General features: G+C 42.6%; 1 protein-coding gene across 2 annotated transcripts in view; it reads left to right on the plus strand.

Moving 5' to 3' along the window:
- LOC122560561 (heparan sulfate glucosamine 3-O-sulfotransferase 3B1-like) overlaps positions 1-23690 on the plus strand; it is a 213643-nt gene that overhangs the window by 73283 nt on the left and 116670 nt on the right. The window lies entirely within an intron of this gene.

A 23690-nucleotide genomic window follows, 5' to 3' on the forward strand; every position in this document is an offset into this window, starting at 1 on the left:
CAGAGGGTTAGATAGGGTGGACAATGAGAGCCTTTTTCCTCGGATGGTAATAGCTAGCATGAGAGGACATAGCTTTAAATTGAGGGGTGATAGATTTAGGACAGATGTCAGAGGTAGTTTCTTTACTCAGAGTAGTTGGGGCGTGGAACGCACTGCCTGCAACAGTAGTAGACTCGCCAACATTAAGGGCATTAAATGGTCATTGGATAGGCAGATGGATGATAATGGAATAGTGTCAGATGGGCTTCAGATTGGTTCCACAGGTCGGCGCAACATTGAGGGCCAAAGGGCCTGTACTGTGCTGTAATGTTCTATGTTTACTGCGCACTGAGCTTAATCTCTGAAAGGATTCATTCACATTAGAACCTACTATAGCTGTTTCATGTGTAATTATGCATACTGGACTTCTGACTTTTATCTTTTTTGGCTTATAAAGATGTTTCAAATCTGACTGCATTAATTTGTTTCAAAGATGGCCCTATAGGGAGCACAAAGGGACCTTGCATGAGTGAGAAGGTGATGTTTCTTAAATAGGCCTCCATTTTGAGATGTCGATCATTTGAGATGGTCTTTGGCACCCATATCTCATTTAGTTCCTCACACTCCAAATGGTTTTGCTCCAATCTTTACCTCTCAGCGATTGTTTTAAAACAAAATCAAATGAATCTTGTGGTGATTTTTTTATGTTGTTTGATGAATGAAATGATTCAAATCAGTTCAAACTAGGGTGAAGCAAGCCTCAATACTCCCCTTACACTTGAGCCTACAAGTCAGAAACCCTTGTGTTTTATCAGACCAGGCTGTGACAGCAATTGAAGTACTAAATAAAAACCGAAAGAACTGCAGATGCTGTAAATCAGAAACGAAAACAGAGGTTTGCTGGAAAAGCTCAGGTAGGTCTGGCAGCATCGGTGAAGAGAAATCAAAGTTAACATTTCAGGTCAAGTGCCCTTTCCTCAGAATGACTATCCTTTCTTGTCCCGTAACCTCTGATGTTATTTGCCAACCACTTACCCTTTAAAGACCGACCTTAGATTCTGCTCTCACTGCTGCCGTGTCATTTAAAAAAAAACTCTGTCCACTCCCTGTGCTATTTGACCAGGATCTTGCATTTCTGTCCAAAGCCCCAAACTCAGCAGAAAGTTCACCCCGGATACCAAGCCGGGAAACCAATCCCTGTCCTTGCCTCCTGTCATCACGGTGATGGCAAGTTGACATTCTCAAGTGATTATTAAATTGACAAACTCAGGCCTTAACCTTAAGAGGGAAATGCACTTTAATGGAGGTGATGGCCTAGTAGCATTGTCACTGGACTATTAATCCAGAGACCCAAGTAATGTGCTGGGGACCCGGGTCCAAATCCCACTGTGGAAGATGCTGGAATTTGAATCCAATAAAAGCCTGGAATTCGGAGTCTGATGTTGACCATGAATCTGTTACTGATTGTCGGGAAAAACCTGTCTGGTTCAGTTCTCTCCCTAAACTGCCACCCTTACCTGCTCTGGGTTACATGTGACTCCAGTCTCACTCTCAATTGCTCTCTGGGTGATTAGGGATGGGCAGTAAATGCTGGTCTAGCCAGTGATGCCCTCATCTGCTGAATGAATTTTTAAAAATGGATCTTTCTCAACCAGGGCTTAATAGGTGAAATAGCGAGAAGGGAGTGTACAAGGCTAATCCACCTAAATATTTCCCCTTCTCACCATCTTCCTCATCAACTCTAAAAGGGGCAAATCCACCGATGGCTTTTTGTGCTGCTATACTTTCAAAAGAGAAAATCTAACAAGACGTTATTGTTAATTTTACTAATTATTGTAGCTTATTTTCAGGTAAGTTGAAACATGCTCACAAGATCTCAAGTCAACTTTTGTAACCCTGCCGGCTGGCCTGTGAGAATATATTGTGGAGTGCTGAAGTGTGTCTGAGCCGCAGGTCAGACACTGCTGAGGAGTTGTACAGTTCACTGTTCCTTTGTACCTCCTTTGTTATCTTTTTGGTGCAGTCCTTGCTATTTCCACTTCTAAGCTCTTTGGTGCTGTGTATCCTGGGGCATTTTAAAATTTTATTCACTGATAGGATGAGGGCATCACTGGCTGGGCCAGTATTTATTGCCCATCTCTAAATGCCCAGAAGGCAGTGTAAGAATCAAACACTTTGCTGTGGGTCTGAAGTCACATGTAGGTAAGGAGGGCAGTTTCCTTCCCTAAACATAGAACAATATAGCACAGAACAGGCCCTTCAGCCCTCGATGTTGCGCCGACCTGTGAACTATTCTCAGCTCGTCCCCCGACACTATAGAACAATACAGGATGTTAGTAAGCCAGATAGGTTTTTCCCAACAATTCATAGAATCCCTACAGTGTGGAAACAGGCCATTTGGCCCAGCCCTCTGAAGAGTAATCCACCCTGACCTATTTCCCTACCCTATGACTTTACATTTCCCCTGACTAATGCACCTAACCTGCACACTATGGGCAATTTAGCATGGCCAATTCACCAGACCTGCACATCTTTGGACTGTGGGAGGAAACCCACACAGGCACTGGGAGAATGTGCAAACTTCACACAGACAACTGCCTGAGGCTGGAATCGAACCCAGGTCCTTGGCGCTGTGAGGTAGCAGTGCTAACCACTGAGCCACCATGCCACACCTATAACCACAAATGAATTTATAGTCATCATTAGAGTCCTAATTCCAGATTTGTATCAAATTCAAATTTCACCCTTTGCCATGATAGGATTCACACCTGGATTATAACCTGTGTCTCAAGATTAAGAGGTCTAGCGACGATATCACTGCACTGTTCCCTCCCCAGTTTGAGGGCACATGTTCCCAGGATTATTCGTGCTGCCCTCTGTAATTATCTGCATGGAAGTTAGGTGGAGTGTTGCCTTTTTAATCTGGGAGTGGCCTCTCTGTGCTTGTTTGACAACAGTGTGGCTAAGAGTGGGAGCAGGGAAATGGGAAAGCATGTATACTCCATGACACTGTGTTCTGTAACTTGCACATTTGTTGATGGGGCATTAATGCCTCCTGACAGCACCAATTCGGAGAGCTAACTAAAGACCTCCAGAATGGGAATAACTATTTGTGAAATGATGAAGGAGCTGCAAATAATGCATGCAACTTTGAAAGCCATACATATCAGAATACCCCAGACAAGGTACAAAGTGGGAACGTGCCTCTTACCAGGTGTATACAATTTTACCCATCACGTCTAGTTAAATTTGACTGCCAATTAATTCACAATAGTTTGATTTCACTATCACTGCAATTAAAAGTATATATTTTTTAAAATAATACATTGCTGTAGCATGTGACATCAATGGGTTATGTGACCATTTTTTTCTTCTTTAATAGTTCCAGTACAGTTAGCAATTAACAGCGAGGCAATAGCTTATTAGGAAAGATCAAAAACTTAAACTACTGGTTTGCTGCCATTAGCTGGGTAGGAACATGTCCTGAATTCAGTTCCTTCACTGAAAAACAAATTGGATCGGTCTATGTTGATTTTGTTTTCAAGCTTCACAGTGTGGAGGCATCCAGGAAGTACTCAGAGATATTGACTGTGCACTACGAAACACCTTTTGCCAAATGTCCGAATTGGGATGGCATCAGGAGCTCACAGCTTGATGGCCTGTGCTTTAGGAATCGTCCAACTCAAGATTATGCTCAGATTAAACCTGACATACCTGTTCTCTGGACTGGAAGAGGTGACTAGATGGTTTGATCCAGCATGGGGAGAGGAGTGCGGTATTTAAATATGGAATCATAGCATCCCTGGAAACAGACCATTCAGCCCATCGAGCCCTCTGAAGAGCATCCCACACAGACTCAACCCACTACCCTATCCCTGTAACTCTGTATTCTCTGTGACTAATCCACTTAGTCTGCATATCCCTGGACATTGCAGGGCAATTTAGCATGGCCAATTGACCGCAATCTGCACATCTTTTGGACTGGGAATAATTTTAACAGTAAACACAGGTCATTTGAAATGCATTTTCTGAATGATGTTGCTTGTTGGATTTTTATCATTTTGTAAACATTTTTACCTGTTCTGATAGGTATACCAGCTTATGTTTTGTCTTTTTTTTCCACCAGAAGCTGATTCTATCAGTGTGCCAGCAGCAAGTGCATCCAACCTAGTGAGTTCAGTCCCTGCTCCAAACTCTGTCTCCTAGTTACTGACTTCATCTCTCTCTGTCTCTCCCTGACAGCTGAATGAGGCTGAAGCAAACTTGGTATGGTATTTGATACTGAGAGGAGTTTCCCACCATCCATCCATACTATCACCTCTCTATAACATTGCATGACTTCCCTCCTGCCTCAGCTCACTTTCCATTGCCTCTACATTTCCTACACACCATGGTCTCTACGCTCCATAAAACCTCACTTAAAACTCTATTCGGAGTTTCACACCAGTTGCCATTAAAAATTTTGTATTTGTTGATCTACATTGACTCCAGGTTAATTACCACCTCAATTTTTAAAATTCTCACCCTTATTTTGAAAGAAAAGATGTGACTTTGATCTTGCTCCCTTTATCCTGAATATCCTCTAGCCAATGAAATTCTTCTTTCATAGAGTGGCTAATGTTCGAAATTCTCTACATTGGAGAGCAGTGAGCACTGAAATGCTGAACGTTTTCAATGCTGTGTTAGAATTAAGGCCTTTGATTTTAAAGGGATGTTGAACATCATGGGGCTAGGCAGGCAGCTCTTATTCCTTGTGGATGTTAACCCTCCAATATCTGAAATTATCTAAATCTTGCCTCTTAAGCATCCCTGAGCTTAAGCTTGTTATGCTATTGATGACTATGCCTCCAGCTCCCTCTACCCTCATCTCTAAAATATTCTCCCTAAACCTTTCTCTCTCTACCCCTTCCTTTTTTTTAAAGAATGCTTAAAATCGATTTGTTTAACTAAATCTTTGGTCATCTGCCGTAACATCTCCTGAAATGGCTTGGTAAAAATTTTATTGGTATAATTTTCCTTTGGATGTTATCACAGATCTTCTACCACATTAGCACCTTTTTATCATTTGAGAATTTGGATTTCAGAGTTGAGGCTTTTGGATTCAGTTCTGCGAAGGTGACATTTTTGTAAAAGAGAACAGGAAGACATTTGAAATAGTGCATTAAGTACATAATTTCCAATAAAGTATCTGACTTATGTTTTTAATTAGTACGATATTTATAATACAGAATTTTAGAACATAGAGAAAAACAATGACTAGGGGATTTTCAGTTCTCAAGAACAGTTTCATCCAAACAGAAAGGTAGATTTTTTTTAAACTTGTGGAACTTCCAGTTTGAAAGAGTTTATGGAACACTCCATGTTATCAGAATTGAAAATAAATCTAGGTCCTCAAAAATGGAATGAGGTGTCTTGCCTGTAAAAAGTTGCAATTAGAGTTGGGATTGGAGTGCAGATTCACTGGCATTGAGTACCTGGAAAAGATGTTGCTGAGAAAAGAATTGAATCTTGTTTTGCTGTTTATGTTGAGATCTTTCAAAATTTTATATAGATGTTTACATATACATATGCATATGTGTCTTCCTTTGTGTTCTCATGTTAAGAGAACATTGACAGCCTTGTGTGACTACCTTCAGAGGCCAACCGACATTTTAATCAAACTGCAAAAATACAACCTGATCTATCAAGCTAGGTTTCAGTCCTGAATCTGACTTTTCCAGTATTGCCATTAGCTGGGATCATTATGGTATTTAAATAAAGATTTATTGTTGTTAATATCCATGTATAGTTTGAATAGTGTTCCAATGATTTTCAAATTCTTGCAGTTTGAAAGATTTCTAAACCAATTTGGAACGCTGTAGCACAGAAATCCAAACACAGCAAGATTAAAAGGTTCAAAAAAGAAGTTTAGATTAGATGACAGTGTGGAAACAGGCCCTTCGGCCCAACAAGTCCACACTGACCCGCCGAAGCGCAACCCACCCATACCCCTACATTTACCCTTTACCTAACACTACAGGCAATTTAGCATGGCCAATTCACCTACCTGCACATCTTTGGATTGTGGGAGGAAACCAGAGCACCCGGAGGAAACCCACGCAGACACGGGGAGAACGTGCAAACTCCACACAGTCAGTCACCTGAGGTGGGAATTGAACCCGGGTCTCTGGCGCTGTGAGGCAGCAGTGCTAATCACTGTGCCACCGTGCCGCCCACAAGTTCTGTGAATGTTTTTCATAAGAATGTATGAAATGGGAAGGGAACTGGGTGAGATAGTTCCTTGAGCTAACTTTGCCATTCAGAAAAATCATGGCTATTCCACTTTGACCTATCGCCATGTCACTTTGATTCCCACATTGGCTTTGTCTTTAACCCACTTTGGAACAATTTTTAGAATTGCATCTTTACCTACAAATATTTTCAGAAGGTACTTGAGCTGAAAGAAGCATTTAGCTTCCAATATTAAACAGATAAAAAATTATCTAAACAGCAGAGTGTCATGTCCATTTCCACCAATTCCTTCGGACATCTTGTCATGTTGGATCATTATTTTGTGTTCAGTAACTTAAAATGAATGTTGTAATAACAAGGCTTTAATTTTAATATTTCCTTATTCATTTTCCGCCTGTATTTCTGTTGACAGGAAACAAAATTTTCAAATGGCGACTTGATAAATTTGATGATATCAAATATCAATCAGTTGAGCTTAAATAATTGTTTCACGTTATCAGCATGTTAACTGCTCTATCAAGATCAGCAAAATTCTGCCTCTTTTATAGTTTGCCATTGAATGCAAAATATGTCCCAAAAAAAAAGGCATGATTAGGTTAAAGTTGATGCTTTTATATTGATGGAGGTTTAATTTTGTTTTATCTTGACTGCAAGATCATTAAAACAATCTCTTATTTGCCTGGATTAATTAGCAATACAGCGCTTCTAATATTTTAAAAATTCCATCGACTTAAACATAAAAGAAAGGCCCCTTTTAAACTCCCCAACTGCTTGTTTGTTTGTCCTTGGAATACTTAGAATCGCGATAATGACAGTTAATTCCAAGCGCTCACTGGTAGCCCTTCCAACAGGAAACTGAAGATTCCTGCACAAAAGTTAAATGCTGAATAAAGAAAAGAAAATCTCTATAATTCCCCTCATGGGGTTTAGGATTAAGAGAGCGTGCACTGTTAGCCTTAAGAGGCCGTTAATGGTATAACATGCCTGAGAGAAATGGACAGAGACAGACTGTTTCACTGGTCATTGGGGGGACTGTTTCTCTATGTTTGCACAAGTGAGGCTCAAAGTGGAAGCAGACCTAGCAGATGAACTCTTCAGTGTGAACATTTCCAGGATTAAACAGCAGTCCTGAGCCTTTATGCCTGGGAATTCTCTTCTTGCTGCACATCGAACACTTAACCCCGGTTACAGTGGGGCTGTGGGTCTGGATAAAGTTCAGACTCCAGAATGAAGTGCCAAAGAAGCAAATAATCATAACTTGAGGATTGATTGTGGGTTTATGGGAGGTCCCCAGATACACTGATTTGTGTTTTTGTAATTAAACATTGACACATTCCATACCAGTGATGTGAGCTTGCATTTTCTTTTTCCCTATTTAATATAATAACAATCCATAGATGAATTTGTTCTATCCTTTCTGGCTGCAGGAATTTGCCGAACAATCCATTCTTTTAGCTTGGACTTAAATTAAACCAGCAGTCCAGCTGGGGCATGGACATACGATTTAAACTCATTTCAAACTTGGCACTCGGAGTACATAAAAATTACTCCCGGGATGTAATTCCTAATCATTGGAGATGACAAAGGTCATTTTAAGGGCATTGGGGGAGTTAACTTTTGACTTGGTGCCTCTGTTTCTGTTAAATCTGGGTAAAAATACTGCTGTGATTTGCTGTCACATTAATGTAAAAATTCCTGGCAGTCGTCTTGAAAATCCCGTATTTAGCCTGTATGTTTAATTCCCATATCCTTGTGTAAACATTTGACTGAAGCTCTCAAACTGCTGTTTGGAACACATTTAAAGTCAATTTATTGTGATTGAGTTACACTTCTGTTAGAATAAATGAGATTCTTCTGGAAGTGAGTTGGAGAATATCAATATAGTGTGGTTTTTTACCTTTCTTTATCGATACATGGGGATGTGGGATTTGCTGGCTAGGCCGGTATTCATTAAGGAGAGGGTGGCAAAATGCTGGAGTTCATGGGGTATATTGTTACTGCAGCAGAATTTCCCACCTCTGATCTGCTCTTGTAGTTCATACTTATGTGACTAGTCCAGTAACCCCCAGAATGGGGATTCAGTGATTGTAATCATGTTAAAGGGGTAGAAGTCTAGCTTTTATGGGGGGGCTGGTACTTATATGGCATGAATGTTACTTACCAGTCCAATCCTGAATGTTGTCCAAGTCCTGCTGCCTATGGGGCAGACTGTTCAGGAATGGCAAAAGGTACTGAACATTGTGCAATCATCAAAGGTCCTTCTCATTCTGACCTTATGATGGAGGGAAGGTTGTTGATGGAGCAGCTGAAGATGGTTGGTTCCGGGCGATTACCCTGAGGGACATCTGCACAGATGTTCTGAGGTTGTGGTAACTGATCTCCAGCAACCACTACCTCTGCCTTTTTTGCCAGTTGGAATCATACCAAGCAGAGGCTTTTTCCCAGATTCCTAGTGACTTCAATTCATAGAATCCCCTACAGTGTGGGAGCAGGCCATTCAGCCTATCGAGTCCACACCAACCCTTCAAAGAGCAACCCATCCAGAGCCACCCCAACTCCTAGCCCTGTAACTCTACATTTCCCATGTCCAGTCCACCTAGCCTGCACATCCCTGGACAATATGGCTTGACTAACCTATCTAACCTGCACATCTTTGGACCCACGTAGACACAGGGAGAATGTGAAAACTCCACACAGGCAGCCTACCGAGGCTGGAATTGAACCTGGGTCTCTTGTGCTGTGAGGCTGCAGTGCTAACCACTGAGCGACCATGCCACCCTGTCCTAGTTCCTTAATCAGATAGTGATAGTGAGGACCATTCTTGTCAGCACTTCTGGCTGAAGTTCATTGAAAACCATACCAGAAACTGACATGAGGAAAAGCTGAGTGTTTAATATTTGTCACAGTAGCAATCAAATCTTGTTAATCTTTACAATTAAATTGCAAATGCCTCTTACTTTTACCTTTCTCTTATAAAATGTAGTTCCATGAAGAACTGGCAGCTTTTTGATGACCTTTGTCAAACTTCAGGTCTGGGTACATAGGAAGTGAGTCTTGTTAGGCTGTGATCAACACAGCTTTGTCTTTGCATGAACTGTACTTTCTACAGATGGCCCAACCTGCAGTGAGACTCCTAGGGGATTCTACTGTTCTGTTGCATTAATCCTACCTGGAGGATTACCAAAGACACTTGTGGTGCTGATATTGTCACACACATTGGCATCCAACTCAGCATAGGTCAGAATAAAAGCTTTCAGGTCTCAGTACTGTGATAGGCCGAGATGTGAGACTTCAGTTGGTTAGAGAGGTAGATGTTCTTTGATGTGCAGTTCTGTTCTAGGGGACTGCAAATGATCAAGTGAATGATGAGCAGCACTCCCTATTAGAACCAAAAACCTACAATGTTGCTAAGTGGACGTTTCACACAAAGATTTTGATTTTCCAATCACCTTTGATAGTCCATTTAAAATAACACAGCATTCCAATCAGAAAACCTGGACAAAATGCCTGTTGTGAGCTGCTGTCAAACGATCGTTTTAATAAAGGTCAACAAGGGGTGAGTGAGAGGCACTGGTTGTGTACAGTTGACTTCCTGTGTAATTACTTGGAACTGTGGGATTATTTGGTAAATGAAGCCTGCTTTTTAAATAAATATGTTGTTATCAAATGCTGAAAGAGTAGGATCTTGCTGTTGGATTGGTATACAAGGAAGTTCCCCAACTAGTCCCTATTTTACTGTCCGTGGGATACTACAGTTTTCAACAAGACTAACCATAAAATCGTGACTGATTTCTCCAGACATAAACAAAAATAACAATCAGCCCTTAGGATCCGATAAGGAGTGGGTTTAATTATGACTGGAAATCTGAATGGAATATCCTCTTGAGAAGAGAAAGAAATTGTCAGACTCCAAGGATTTTCAGTGCTCTCCCTTTCGCCAAACTACGTCAGTTAAATGTTTAACAAATAAATTCCTCAACATGGACATTGTTTGCAAACTATCAGGATCGATTTTACTCAGTGTTATTCACAGCTTCACGATAAACGTAGGGAGACTGCTGAGTGAAGTGTCGGAAGGTTTGTCTTCTGGAGCCTGCTTTACTGTTAGACACGGACACTAGATGGAATCTTGAATGAATCTGAGCATCATTGTTCTTGGTTAGTTTCACGTTAGACTCAAGTTTACAAATGGCAGCCGAGGCAAGAAACGAAAGTGAAATGTGTGCAGTTTGATTTCTCTTTTCTCTCCTTTACTTCCCCCGCTCATTTTCTGTCCTTGGCCCAATTACCAATCAGATCTTCCAGCTAATTGGGCAGCTGTCAAATTTAATGTCGATCTCCCTTTCTGTGCACCCTCCCTGCAGCCATTACATTGTATTCCTCGCTCTGTTCTATTACATGAATGCACTTTGTATGGTATGATCTGTCTGTATTGCACGCAAAACAAAACTTTTCACTGTACCAAGGTACATGTGACAACAATAAATCAAATTAAAAAGCTGCCTTGCAGCTAGTTTTGTATCTTTCTTGGACTCCTTACTAATGTATCTCTTGAACTGCATTATCTTCTTGCCTTTGTGAGGGTGGGAGAGTCTTTTCACCTCCCTGTGACTGCCCGCCCTGCAAGTGGACAACTTGGAACGCTCTTTCAACCAGGCCTTCCCTTGAGAGCTGAGTCAAAAAGTGTGGCGCTGGAAAAGCACAGCAAGTCAGGTAGCATCCGAGGAGCAGGACAGTTGTCGTTTCAGGCATAAACCCTTCATCAGGGATGCAGTGGGGGAAGGGGGCTGAAAGATAAGTTGGAGGGTGGGGGTAGTGGGAAAGTAGCTGGGAAGGCGAGAGGTGGATGCAGGTGGGCGGTAATGGTGAGAGGGCAGAGGGGAGGATAGAGCAGGTAAGTGGGAAGGAAGACAGACTGGTCAAGAGGGCAGTGCCAGGTTGGAGCATTGGATGAGGTGGGGGAAGGGGAGATTTGGAAACTGTTGAAGTTAGTGTCGATGCCATGTGGTTGGAGAGTCCCAAGGTGGGAGATGAGGCGTTCTTCCTCCACTTGGCTGGTGGCTTTGATTTGGCGGTGGAGGAGGCCTAGGACTTGCATGTCCTTGGCGGAGAGGGAAGGGAGTTAAAGTGGAGCTAGGAGACGAGGTTAAAATGTACATAAGACCAACCCTCAGTAATGTGTGGTTTGACAGAATTTTCTCCCTCCAGAATTATATGTCTGTCCATATCCAGATTAGATTCCTCCAAAAAATAATTGTTTTAGTCCCCTCCCCACCGCTCCCCCCCACGCCCGCCACCCCATTCATTTACAAAGTAGAAATGTCCAAGAAACATCAATTCATTTAAAGCGGTTACCTGTGGAAATCTTCTATAGAGTTGAAAACAGCCTTTGAAATTCTATGCCTCTCATTAATATTGGTCTTTCCCCATGCCCATTTAAGAAAACCCATGTTCTGTGCCTGTCTGAATCGATTTTGTTTGTAAAAACCAAAGGAACTGCAGATGCTGGAATTCCGAAACAAAAGTCAAATTGCTGGAAAAGCTCAGCAGGTCAATGGACCCGACATATGATTTCTGATTTCTCTCCATGGATGTGCCAGACCTGCTGAGCTTTTCCAGCAATTTCTATTTTAGTTCCAATCTTGTTTGTGTGAGAGGGGAACCTGAGAGAGGAACTTGGACATTTCATCATTTAATTATCAGAATTGAGCATGTTTTCCACATTAAGACTTTTCCAGTACCTCCCTAAATCAATTGCGTAGACAGGGCATTACATGAGGTTCTGTTTGTTTTTCATATTTTCAGGGAAGTGTAGACATCTGGCAGATAGTACAGGTTTCATCCAGTTGCTAATATCTTAGCTTCATGTTTTGTAAAAAATCAAAATCTATGGAAATTCCTGGAATATTTCTGTTCTTTATTAACAAAACAAAATAAAATGTTCGATTCTGACATAACTTGGTCCACTATTTCAATACTCTCCTTGTCTCAACTGTGCCACAAGCCAAGAGGATCACCAATTTTGACATTAATGAGAGCTTTCTCAAACTTGAGCCATTTTATGCACAAGTGTGACTACAGTGCAGGCATGTCATAGAGTGCAACATTCACTTTATTTTCTGATTTGGTTATAGTTTGTTTCCCTTTAAAGTAGAAATTGTTCTGTTACAATGCGGGTTCTGTCATTGCAAATTCATCGTAACGCGGTTGATGAATTGTCTAAAGTGCGATCGTTTAAAACATTTAAAGCAATTATAGTGCCAATGCATTAATCCCTGTTTCTAAAGCGCGATCTTTCTCTACCACGGGGTTGCACAAGAACACAACCATCGCGTTTTAGAACTGACTGTACAGTATTCTCTTTTTTTTAAAATTATGTGTGATGACACTTTCAGAAAGGATCGCTGTCTGTGCCTTTCCATGCTAGCTATTAAGAAAGATGCTTTCCAGGTCACGAGAAATGTCCCTACCTCTATACATTTTCTACTTCCTTTTCTTGACCCCTCTTCCCCCTCCCCACAACTGTTAACACAAAGCTATCTGGAAGAATGTGCCAGCTTACTGCACTGTCTGGTCGTGCTGAAGGATGCTGTCACTACCCTCTTTAGCTGTCAGAAACTACAGCGCCTATTTGGTCTCATGTGGTAAAGGAAAACTACTTTCTGGTTGAACTAAGAGAGTCTCTCGTAGTCAGCCACTTATTGCGTGTGAGCAACTGGTTACATTGATATGGGGGAGGGGAGGTTCAGTTGGCTGGATGGTTGGTGATGAACTGCGATGCCAACAGCGTGGGTTCAATTCCTGCACCTGACTGAGGTTACCATGAAGGTCCCACCTTCTCAACCTCCCCCCTCACCTGGGGCATGGTGACCCTATGTTTAAACTACCACTGGTCATTTCTGTCTGAGAGAGGCACCCCATGGTGTTGGTATGATGGACGTTGTTATCGAATTATTGGAGAACCTGGAGGTTAGGAACTCTCTCTTCAGAGATCCTAAGCCACACATCCACACTGCATTTTCATATTGAGTGGCATGTATGGCATTCCTCAGCATTAACCTATTCTAGACTATTTCAGTCCTATGTACAACACATTGTCTACCTAGCAACAGTTGCTCCACTGGTAACCGCTGAATTCCTTACACAGAAACATTAGGATTGTGGGGTTCAGGAGCTGAGGCCTGAGACTCCAGGTTTCCCGAGTTTACCTTGGATTTTGAGAATTGAAGATGACCAAGAGCCAACTCATTTCCATCTCCCGCCATCTGATGATAATGAAATAACTTCACAGAGTCAGTATCCCGTTGCCAAGTCCCCCTTTATTTACGTGTGGAGAGTCCTTGACACTGATCCAGCTCCCTCAGAGCCAGCTCTGAATGAACAGAACCTCTGGCAATCCTGTTCATACCTGTCAGCCAGGGCTCCTTGACTGGGGTTGTTAATCTGGTCCAATCAGAGAACTCTTATTCTATGAGGTTCCCCAGCTGACCTCATTGCAATCACTATTGATAACATGTAAGTAATGCCTTATTACGTCAAATGCCTAAAAATGCAGTTAATTAAACACTTGTTGTATAGACAATATTGTATTTTAAATTTAGACATAATGTCTTTTACTTATCATTCACCCCGAAGTATAAATATTAACAAACAATTTGTAGTTGTTCGCAATGAGTTGCTTCCTTTCTACCTTCCCACTCTGGTAACTTTGCTCTAAGGTTGGCAAATCTTCCAGCCTGTTTTTTTTATATATAAACTGTCTTCAAACAAAGCCTGAACTCCCTTGTGCATTCTATGTGGTGTGGAATAATCAGTATTTTCTCTGCCTAAACAGTAGGCCTGATAAATTTGTATTTTTCTTTTAGCTCTCTACCCTTCAGTTGGTTGCAGTTCCCTACCCCCCCTCCCCACCCCCCCCTCCCCACAGACAAAAATTCAAATGTTCACTCTCTGATGTTCGTGAACTTATAATGAAGGCTGCAACCTGATCTCAAAATGGGTCCACAATACGAACCCAAAATGGCGTCTTCCGCGCTGTTTTCCCATGGCAAAAGGAAACATTAGTTTTGTATCGAAGAAATGTTAATCCATTATCTTTTGGTCACAAATGCCTTTCATCTTAAAGGCATAGGTTTCAGGATAACTGTTTATAATTGATACACTTATTCCAGGACTTTGGGTGCTGCAAAGTCCACCCACTGTTTTATTGAGAGCGAGGTTTTCACTTGGGACAGTTTTAGGTGACCCCCCAAATCTATCATCTTGAGGCTTCTTCTGATCTTGATCAATTAAACCACCCCAGGCTGATTGTAAAGCAGACTCCAGCATGTAAGAGAACCTCCCTTCATTCATCCTAAGTATGGTACCAAACTATGTGAACTCTCATAAACCAGAAGGTGCAGTCCAAAATGTAATAATCTGACCAATTCACGATAGTGATATTGATGGAGACTGATTGCCAGAATCAGTAAGCAATTGTTCTGCAGTAGATTCAGTCAGACATGTCAACCGAGAACACCAGTGGTGGAGACCTTTGGAAGCAATAGGTCCAGCCTTTAGGACATCTGCAACATCTCGTGGCTCAGTCAGTAGTCCTTTCTCACCTTGGAGTCACCAGGTTCTCATTTTAAGTATCACTCCAGGACTTGAGTTCAAAACTCCAGAGCAACACTGAGGGAATGCCACACAATTGGAGGTGCTGCCTCTCAGAAAGCACATTAAACCAAGGCTCCATTTGCCCTTCTTTTATGTAAAAGATCTCTGGGCACTATGTTAAAGTGGAGCAGGGGAGTTATTCCTTGCATACTAGTCCATATTTATCACTCCATCAACATTGCAAGGAAAGATGCACAAACTGGTCATGACCACGTTGGTGTTTGGGGGAGTTGCTGTGTGCATGTTGGCTGAGACATTTCTTACCTCACAACAATGACTAAATTTTTAAAAATGTACTTCACAGCCTCTGAAGCACACTGAGACATGCATCGGTCATGAGAAATGCCTAGTCTTTCTTAGAGTCATAGAGATGTACAGCACAGAAGCAGACTCTTCGGTCCAACTCGTCCATGCTGACCAGATATCCTAATTAATCCAGTCCCATTTGCCAGCACTTGGCCCACAGCCCTCTATTCATATTACTCATCCAAAGTATTGTATAACAGCTGTTTAATTTGTTAGAAACTCCTTTTCATACTTTAGCCAAAAACAAATAAATTTAATGAAATCATTAATCTGTGATGGTTAATTTGCATTAAGTATGGCTCAGTGGTTAGTACTGATGCCTCACAGCACCAGGGATCCAGGTTCGATTCCAGCCTCAGGCGACTGTCTGTGTGGAGTTTGCACATTCTCCCCGTGTCTGTGTGGGTTTCCTTTGGGTGCTCTGGTTTCCTCCCACAGTCCAAAGTTGTGCAGGTTAGGTGGACTGGCCATGCTAACGTGCCCATAGTGTTCAGGGATGTGCAGACTGGGTGGGTTAGCCACAGGAAATGGAGGGTTATGTGGATAAGGTAAGGAGGTGAGTATGGGTGGGATGCTCTTCCAAGGGTCAGTGTGGACTCAATGGGCCGAATAGCTTGCTTCCATGCTGTAGGAATTCTATGATACTCAATCAGACTGTACCCAGGAGAAAAAAAGCTCTGATTGTGTGATTGTGACATCGATGTGATTAAAATGGAAGGACCTGGTGTTTGTTTTTCAGGGCAGAGTTATGGTGTCCTTCAGAAATCTCACTTTAGCAGGCCTGAGGGTGATCAATTCTCCATTTGTGTCTCGCCTAATTACACTGAGGCCCTCCTGAGATTGATCAACTAGGTGTTTTGTTTCTTTTACCTATGTTATCTGACAATACCCTCGAGTTCACTGGCCTAATTAATTGTTACTTATTGTGTTGTGATTATTTGCATTAGAATGAGTGCTGATTTCCATTTGAAGGTAAGCTCTTTATTTTCCTTATTGCTGTGACTGTGTGCTTCCACATGTCAAAGATCACATCCTCGTCAAATCGCTCATTTAGTGTGTCCAGGTCTCTGTGTTAAAGCTGCTTCCTTTTGTTCCCCCAGCCCCCAAGGAACACTTCTAATTGCATTTCTTCCTCATTTGAATGCGATGCTGATCTGCAAGGTGACGCACGGATATTCAAAGGTTGGTGAGCATGCCCTGGGCATCATGCTGGGAGTCTCTTTACTGAGATGAGACGTGGTTTGATTCTTTGGGTCGAGTGGACAGATTTAAGTAATTAGAAGTAAAAAGGTTTCCTGTTGCGTGAAGTGTAATTGCTGCTGGACTTCTTACTCCGTGCTGACTGAAACCCTTGTAAAATGGCAGCATGTGATGCTTGCCAAATTCAACAGCTGTGGCCTCCATGCTCACACTGTGACGGCCTTTATTCCTGACTTTCAACTCGCGCAGAAACACAGTTGGACTCGACAATGGCGAAAACATCATAAACCTTCAGAGTAAGAAGGACAGTGTAAGAAAACGAACACCAACTAGCCAACAAAAGACCTGAGCCACTCTCACTAGTATCGTTACATGCAGACCAAGAAGGACACCACTTGGATTGGGACAACACATCCATCCTTGGACACGCTAAACAGAGACACACATGGGAATTCCTACAGGGCTGACATTCAAACCGGAACTCCATCAATGAATGCATCGATTTGGACCCCATTTACCAACCTTTGAGAAAAGGAATTGGAAATAATATCGGCCACCTTCACAGACCAAGACACACTATTAGCAAGCGGGACAGAACACCAGCGCTTCACCAGAGGCTCACTGATGATGTTACCTAGCATGGTGACGAAACGTCTGAAAACAAACCTTCCAACTCAGCGAGCAAACTTACAATCTGAGTGTAAAATGATTTGTGGGCCTGATGATCATGTCCATTTTCCTTCCGGCAGAGGATGACTTGGAATCTAACTTCCTCCCGTCTATCTCTGTCCCTTGCCGGTCCTTGCCCTGTTAACAACATTAAGAATGAGTAGGTTAACTCGTTCAAAATCTAAGCACTCCTTTCCACTTTCTAACCATTTTCTTGAACTTTCAACGTTGTAGCAGGAGTAGATTATTCTACCTCTGAGCCAGCTCCATCATTCTAGGTCATGTCTACTCAGGCATCACTTTCCCCAACTCCTTTGATGTCATTAGAATCTAGAAATCTATCAGTCTTGGTCTTGTACATGCTCATAGACTCTGCTTCCAAGGTCCTTGCATTAGGGAATTCCAGAGATGTACTAACCTCTGAGTGAACAAGTTCATTGTGGCTCAGTGGTTAGCACAGCTGCCTCACTGCACCAGGGACCCGGGTTTAATTCCAGCCTTGGGCAACTGTCTCTGTGGAGTTTGCACGTTCTCCTCGTGTCTGTGTGGGTTTCCCCCAGATGCTCCGGTTTCCTCCCACAATCCAAAGAAGTGTAGGTGAATTTGCCGTGCTAAATTGCCCATAGTGTGCAGGGATGTGCAGACTAGGTGGGTTCGCCATGGGAAATGCAGGGTTACAGAGACTGGATAGGGATCTGGGTGGGATGAAGGGTCGGTATGGACTCAATGGGCTGAATGGCCTGCTCTACACTGTAGTGATTCTATAATCCAGTTCCAAGTTGGCCGAGTGATGTAGTTCTTTCCCAGCCACAAACTTCTGAAAACTACTAGAAACATTCTCTCTGCAACTATCTCAATGCTTCCCAAGCTTTTTCCTATCGCAACGTTGTTTGGTGTTTCCAAGTTACGAGACCTTGGAGCTTTGGGTTGATCATGATCCACAATTTAGTGAAGCCCTGATCAACACTATTTCATCATCCATCCCCCATTTTTGTTTTATTCAAAAGAATTTTGGACGTTTCATAACCATCACTCACTCCTCAATCTCTTGTCACAGGACAACTCTGCCATCCCGGGAGTTAGTCCGGTAAACATCTACTGTACTCCCTCCGGAACGTGTATCCCCCTTTTAAAGGTGGTCAAAACATGACCTAACAAATGAACAACCTCCAAACCAAACTCTTATGGATTTTGGAATGCTGATATACTGTTTCTGAATGGCGCAGTGATGGAGAAACTGATGATAGGGCAAAGACCGCTCTCAAAGTAAAGTGATGGATTTACTGCTGGATGGGATCTCGTTGTTCACTTGACCAGGTTCTAGGGATTTGGGAATGGTCAGAGCATCTGGAGGAAGAAATGAGCTTGAATTACACTTTTTCTTGGAAGTGTGCTCTCAGTTACCAACAGGAGTATGGAAATGGAAAACAATAGGTTAAATAAAGGAAAGTGTAGAAACCAACTGGGATCCAGCAGGGCCCCTGTTAACGGTGAGCGACTAACTGCAGACAATCCACTTTTGGGGAAGAAACATTGGCCAAGAATTTCTCCTCTTTTTGCTCTTCAGTGTTCTCTCTTCCATCCACTTCAGGCAGATGGCTCACTGAAAACTCAGCTCCTCCAACAAAGGAGCGCACTTAGCATGGCACCTCACCGCGGTGCCAAAGTTCCTGTCAGCCAACTCATGGCGCTTGGGCCTACAACCTTCTGTTTTTGGAGGTGAACCCACTTCCTGGAATTTTTTTCAGTTTGGGGTGTGTCGCCCAAGGTCAGCAAGGGTAGGCTCCCAAGCTGCTTCCCGGCATTGAGTGAGCCAGGCTATTTGAACTGCTCACCGGCCTGGTTTCTTCAGGGTTAAAATCCCGAGCCCACGCAGCAGAAGCAGAAATCTGGGCTCTTTGTTATGCCACTGCTGTTTTTCCTTACTCTGAGTCTGGTTTGTCTATAATGGGTGGGGAAAGTGTCTCATCACTACAAACGGTTGGTCTTCATTTGTGTACAAATTCATACAGACTTAATTTCCGAGGTGACCTCCCAGGCAAGACACTCGCTTGTACACCTGCTGTAGTGTGAGCACATTGTGTGTGGAGCAAATCTCAGTCTGATTGCTTGAGATGATTGTAGACTTTTGTTTTTTTTCTCTCTCTCTCTTTAGTGACATTCATACTTTAATCCACCACCCCCTTGTCATTCTCAGTCAGTCACCAGCCTCGTGATGCTTTGGCTTCTTAAATTTGCTAGGTAAAGGTAAAGTTGGCATAGTGCTACCACAGAACTGCTTTCTCATTAAAGAGAGAGACTGGTGGTGGTTTAACCTGAGGGTGACCATGCCTCAGGTGAGAGGAGCGGTCTTCACTGTAACCTTAGCCACTGCAGGAATTGAGCCTACGCTGTTGGTATCACTCTGTATCAGAGACCAGCTATCCAGCCAACTGAGCTAACTGCATGCCTTCTTAAATTTGATGCTGGATTTCTGAATTCCCATTCCCAGGATTAGACATTCAAAGCCATTCCCCTGTACGTTTCCCAAGTTAGTGCAGACACATTGTTTAATTAGATGGCATCCCGAGTGAGTCAAGCCCAATGTTAATGGTTTAGTTTTATATAAATATTTCTGATTTCCCATCCAAGCAGTGCCTGATTTGGACGATGGTTGTGATCAGGAATTTGGCAATGGACGAGCCTTAATTCCTCTCGTCTCCGAGGATCGTGACCCTTTGAAGGCAGTGGGGGGTTGAGTCTTTCAATCTTTTTAAAGCAGGAACTGCATATATTCTTGATAAGCAAAAGGATAAAAGGATATTTGACGGAGGTGGGAATGCGGAGTAGTTGGATCAGCCATGATTTTATTGAATGGGAGAGCAGGCTCAAGGGGCTGAATGGCCTATTCCTCCTTGAGTTTGGGAATGATACTCTTGCACATGCCGACAGGTTAAACTTGAGGCCTCTAAGTTTAAGCAGTGCATGGAACAGTAATAGGTAGCATCCAAGGATCAGGAGAGTTGACGTTTCGAATTCCTGATGAGCTTATGCTTGAAACATTGACTCCTCCTGCACCTCGGATGCTGTGTGGCCGGCTGTGCTTTACCAGCACCACACTTTTTGACTCTGATCTCCAGCATCTGCAGTCCTCACTTTCTCCTATAAGCAATACGTAGGGTAGTTCTCTGTTTATGGGGACAGGAAGTGAAGAATTCCAGGACAGTTATAGAGTCATAGAGATGTACAACATGGAAACAGACCCTTCGGTCTAACCCGTCCAGGCCGACCAGCTATCCCAATCCAATCTAATCCCACTTGCTAGCACCCAAAGTGATAGGGATGACTTTGGAATGTGAGGAAGGTGAGTAATCGCCTCAACACAAAGCAAAACAAAATTTTTAAGTAAGTCCATAAACCACAATGTTTTATTCAGTGGACTTCAATTCCTGACTACCTGATGGTTGTTTGCTGATATTTACATCCGCGTAGCTGGCAATTGTTGTACACAAGAAGTGAGTGAGCTGCCTCCTGGAAATGGCACAATTAATCGGCAGCCGCGGTGTTTTACTGAGATGTCTCCTGCTGCTGTTTGAATTGCATTTCTGCTAATCTGTATGTCGGCGCTGTGTCTGCCGTCTGTGGAGAGTGTGGGGAGCCCATGCCAAAAGCCAGAGATTGCCCTTGTAGAGTTGCTGCGCTTATGGCTAAGGCCAGGCAGGCATGTGTAGCAATACTTGGTGTCTAATTGGTGTAGTTTAAAAATAAACTCTGAAATCGGTCAAAGGTTGGAGGTGCAGTCACTGGCTTGCATTCACATAGCGCCTGTGATACCGAGCAGCGTCCCCAAGTGCCTGTTGGAGGACTATTTGGAGGGTGGTTGAAAGGTTTGTCAGTTTTGCATTTTTCCAGAAAATTCTTGGGGCCTTTGGTTTCCTGAGGTAATGCTCTTAAAAAAAAACTTTGCTTTGGAGCTGCATATCCACAGAGTTCTAAACGGTGCAGTCAGAAAGTTGGTGGGTGGTAGCTGATATTTTCTATATCAGCTTCTTCCTGTCAGAGGAGATCGCTGTGTAATTACCAAGAGAGCTTCCTTTCAGATGTCCAGTAGATAATCTGCATTGATTTACCATGTACGGAACAAAAAACGCTCGAAGACACACAAGATTTTCCCATGTGATAAAAGATGCCTGTGTGGATGTCAAGTTGACTATTTTCTCCTGGTTCTGTAGTCCAGTCAAACATCAAATTGTTAACTTAAATAATTGCTTCCAAGTCAATTGCAAATAAACTTAATGTGATATTTCTCTTTGCGAAGAAGGGTTGGAGTATTTCTGAATATTACTATTCTCACGGTCCCTTTTGACATCTCAGAGATTGTCGATTGCTTACGAGCTAATTTTGTTCAGATCATTTAAACTTAATCATGCAGTTTTGAAAATGACTGCAGAAACTGATGGCAGCATTTCATTATCAAACAGAAGGATAGCTGTCTGAACTGAAGCGTTTTCCTTAACAGCTGCTGGGATTTGAATTCTGATCTTTTTATTGAGTGTCAGTGAACGTCCATCTGGTCTGCCCCATGTCTTGTTTGGACTTGTACAGACTTTCAGTCAGTGTAGCTCTTCAGACAGCGCTGTTCCAAAGTGGTTTTTTGATACCTGTGACAACTTGGAAGTGCACGTTTTGTAAAACTGATCAAAATCCACGAAAGGTTGACCAGCTTTCGGTGAAATGACACTGTGCAGGCTGCTCCACCTATGGGTATACTCAGTAGGGACAGGTTTCCCCACACTCCAGTCCTGCCTCAGATATTACACCTCTTCATTTCAATGGATAGAAAATCACACAACACCAGGTTAAAGTCCAACGGGTTTATTTGGAAGCACTAGCTTTCAGAGCGCTACTCCTTCATCAGGTAGCTGTGGAGCAGGATCATAGGACACAGAATTTATAGCAAAAGATTATAGTGTCATGCAACTTAAACAATATACAGTATTTGAACAAACCTAGATTGCTGTTAAGGTTTTCATCTTTTAGAATTTTGATTTATCAATATGTAAATCCCAGAACTTTTTTAAAGTCACATTCTCAAGATAACTTAAGATTTTATAAAGAAAAGGGACATCTCAGCTCAGACAATGCATTAAAGGTGTGAGGTTAGAGTCTGTCTGTATCCCAATCTTGAGTCAAATTGGTTCTATTTCCAAAGTGGAATTTATAAAATGTTACATGGATTCACTGCCTGCATTGACTGCCTGCGGATTGTGTGTTTGTTGAGCAAAGTAGAATGTATCTGCAAATGCAGATTCACCCATAGACTTATATGTGTGTGCACATGCATGTGAGGGAGAAGAGCGGGAGAAAGAGTGAGGGAGGGAAGTGCAGGCTATGTGGATTAGCCATGCCATTTGATGGGTTGAATGACCTGCTTCCACACTGCCAGCTTTTATGACTGTTGAGCTGTTCTTTCAGATGTTCATCTACAGAATTTGTCATCACAGTATATGCATTGTCTGAGTGGAATTTTTAATTATGAGCATAAATAAATATTTCTGATGTGGATCTCCACTGACAATTTTGATGTATCCACTGCATAGGAGGTCTACTGTTAATTTGCAACAGTTTAAAAAGGGCATCAAATTACACAATGCCATTTAGGCATATATTTCTTTATTTAAACAGAACTGGTTCATATCTGCTATTGCCAGCAGTCTATTAATGTTCCAAATAACAGTTCAAGAATATACATGTTAGACACATGAATCTCTCACTACTTTTTCATTGACAGAAATATTCATCTGAAAATGCCACCCCAAGTTGGAAACCAGTCTCACTGAAATAATTAACTGTTCTGACTGGATGGACAGAACCCAGCACGAGGTTTCTCTTTAAATATGCAAATTTAGATTTCAACTGTGGCCCGATGGCTCAGTGGTTGACACTGCTGCCTCACAGTGCCAGGAACCCAGCTTTGATCCCAGCCTTGGGTGACTGTGTGGAGTTTGCACATTCTCCCCATGTCTGTGCAGGTGCTCCTGTTTCCTCCACAGTCCAAAGGTGTGCAGGTTAGGGTGAATTGGCCATGCTAAATTGCCCATGGTGTCCAGGGGTGTGTAGGTTTGGTGCATTATATGATAGGGGGAATGGGTCTGGGTGGGTTACTCTTCAGAGGGGTGGTGTAGGGCTGAAAGGCCTATTTCCACACTACAGGGATTCTGTTTAAAAAAAACTGCAATTTTAATTAGTGGTCTGCCTTGGAAAGCTATGCTTTCCATATTCAGAAAAAGTGTGGACAGTAAGTTTTTGAAAACATTTGTTTGATTCTCTCTCTCTGGGAAATAGAAGTGGGCTGCACCTGAGTTAGACCCTGCTTTTTTGTCCGACTTATTGCCGATCCTTTCCTGGATCAAACATTATTCCCAAATCCTTTCCTGACTCCTTGCTGCCAAAGCCACACTGGAAATTTCTGCTCTCTGGTTTTCAGCTGTCCCTTCCCACCCGCTTTTGGCTGTACAGATGAGTGCTAGTGTGCAGCTGTGGTCTTCTCTACACTGGGGAGACCACACGTATCACTGAGCATCTCAGCCGGGCCTGCAGAGACTGACCAGACCTCCCAGTCACCGCCATTTTAATTCCTCTTCACACTCCCTTTCCAACATGACCATCCT

The sequence above is a fragment of the Chiloscyllium plagiosum genome, unplaced genomic scaffold, assembly GCF_037043375.1.
Source record: "Chiloscyllium plagiosum isolate Xiang-an unplaced genomic scaffold, Cpla_swu_hap1 HiC_scaffold_20, whole genome shotgun sequence".
NCBI lineage: Eukaryota > Metazoa > Chordata > Chondrichthyes > Orectolobiformes > Hemiscylliidae > Chiloscyllium > Chiloscyllium plagiosum.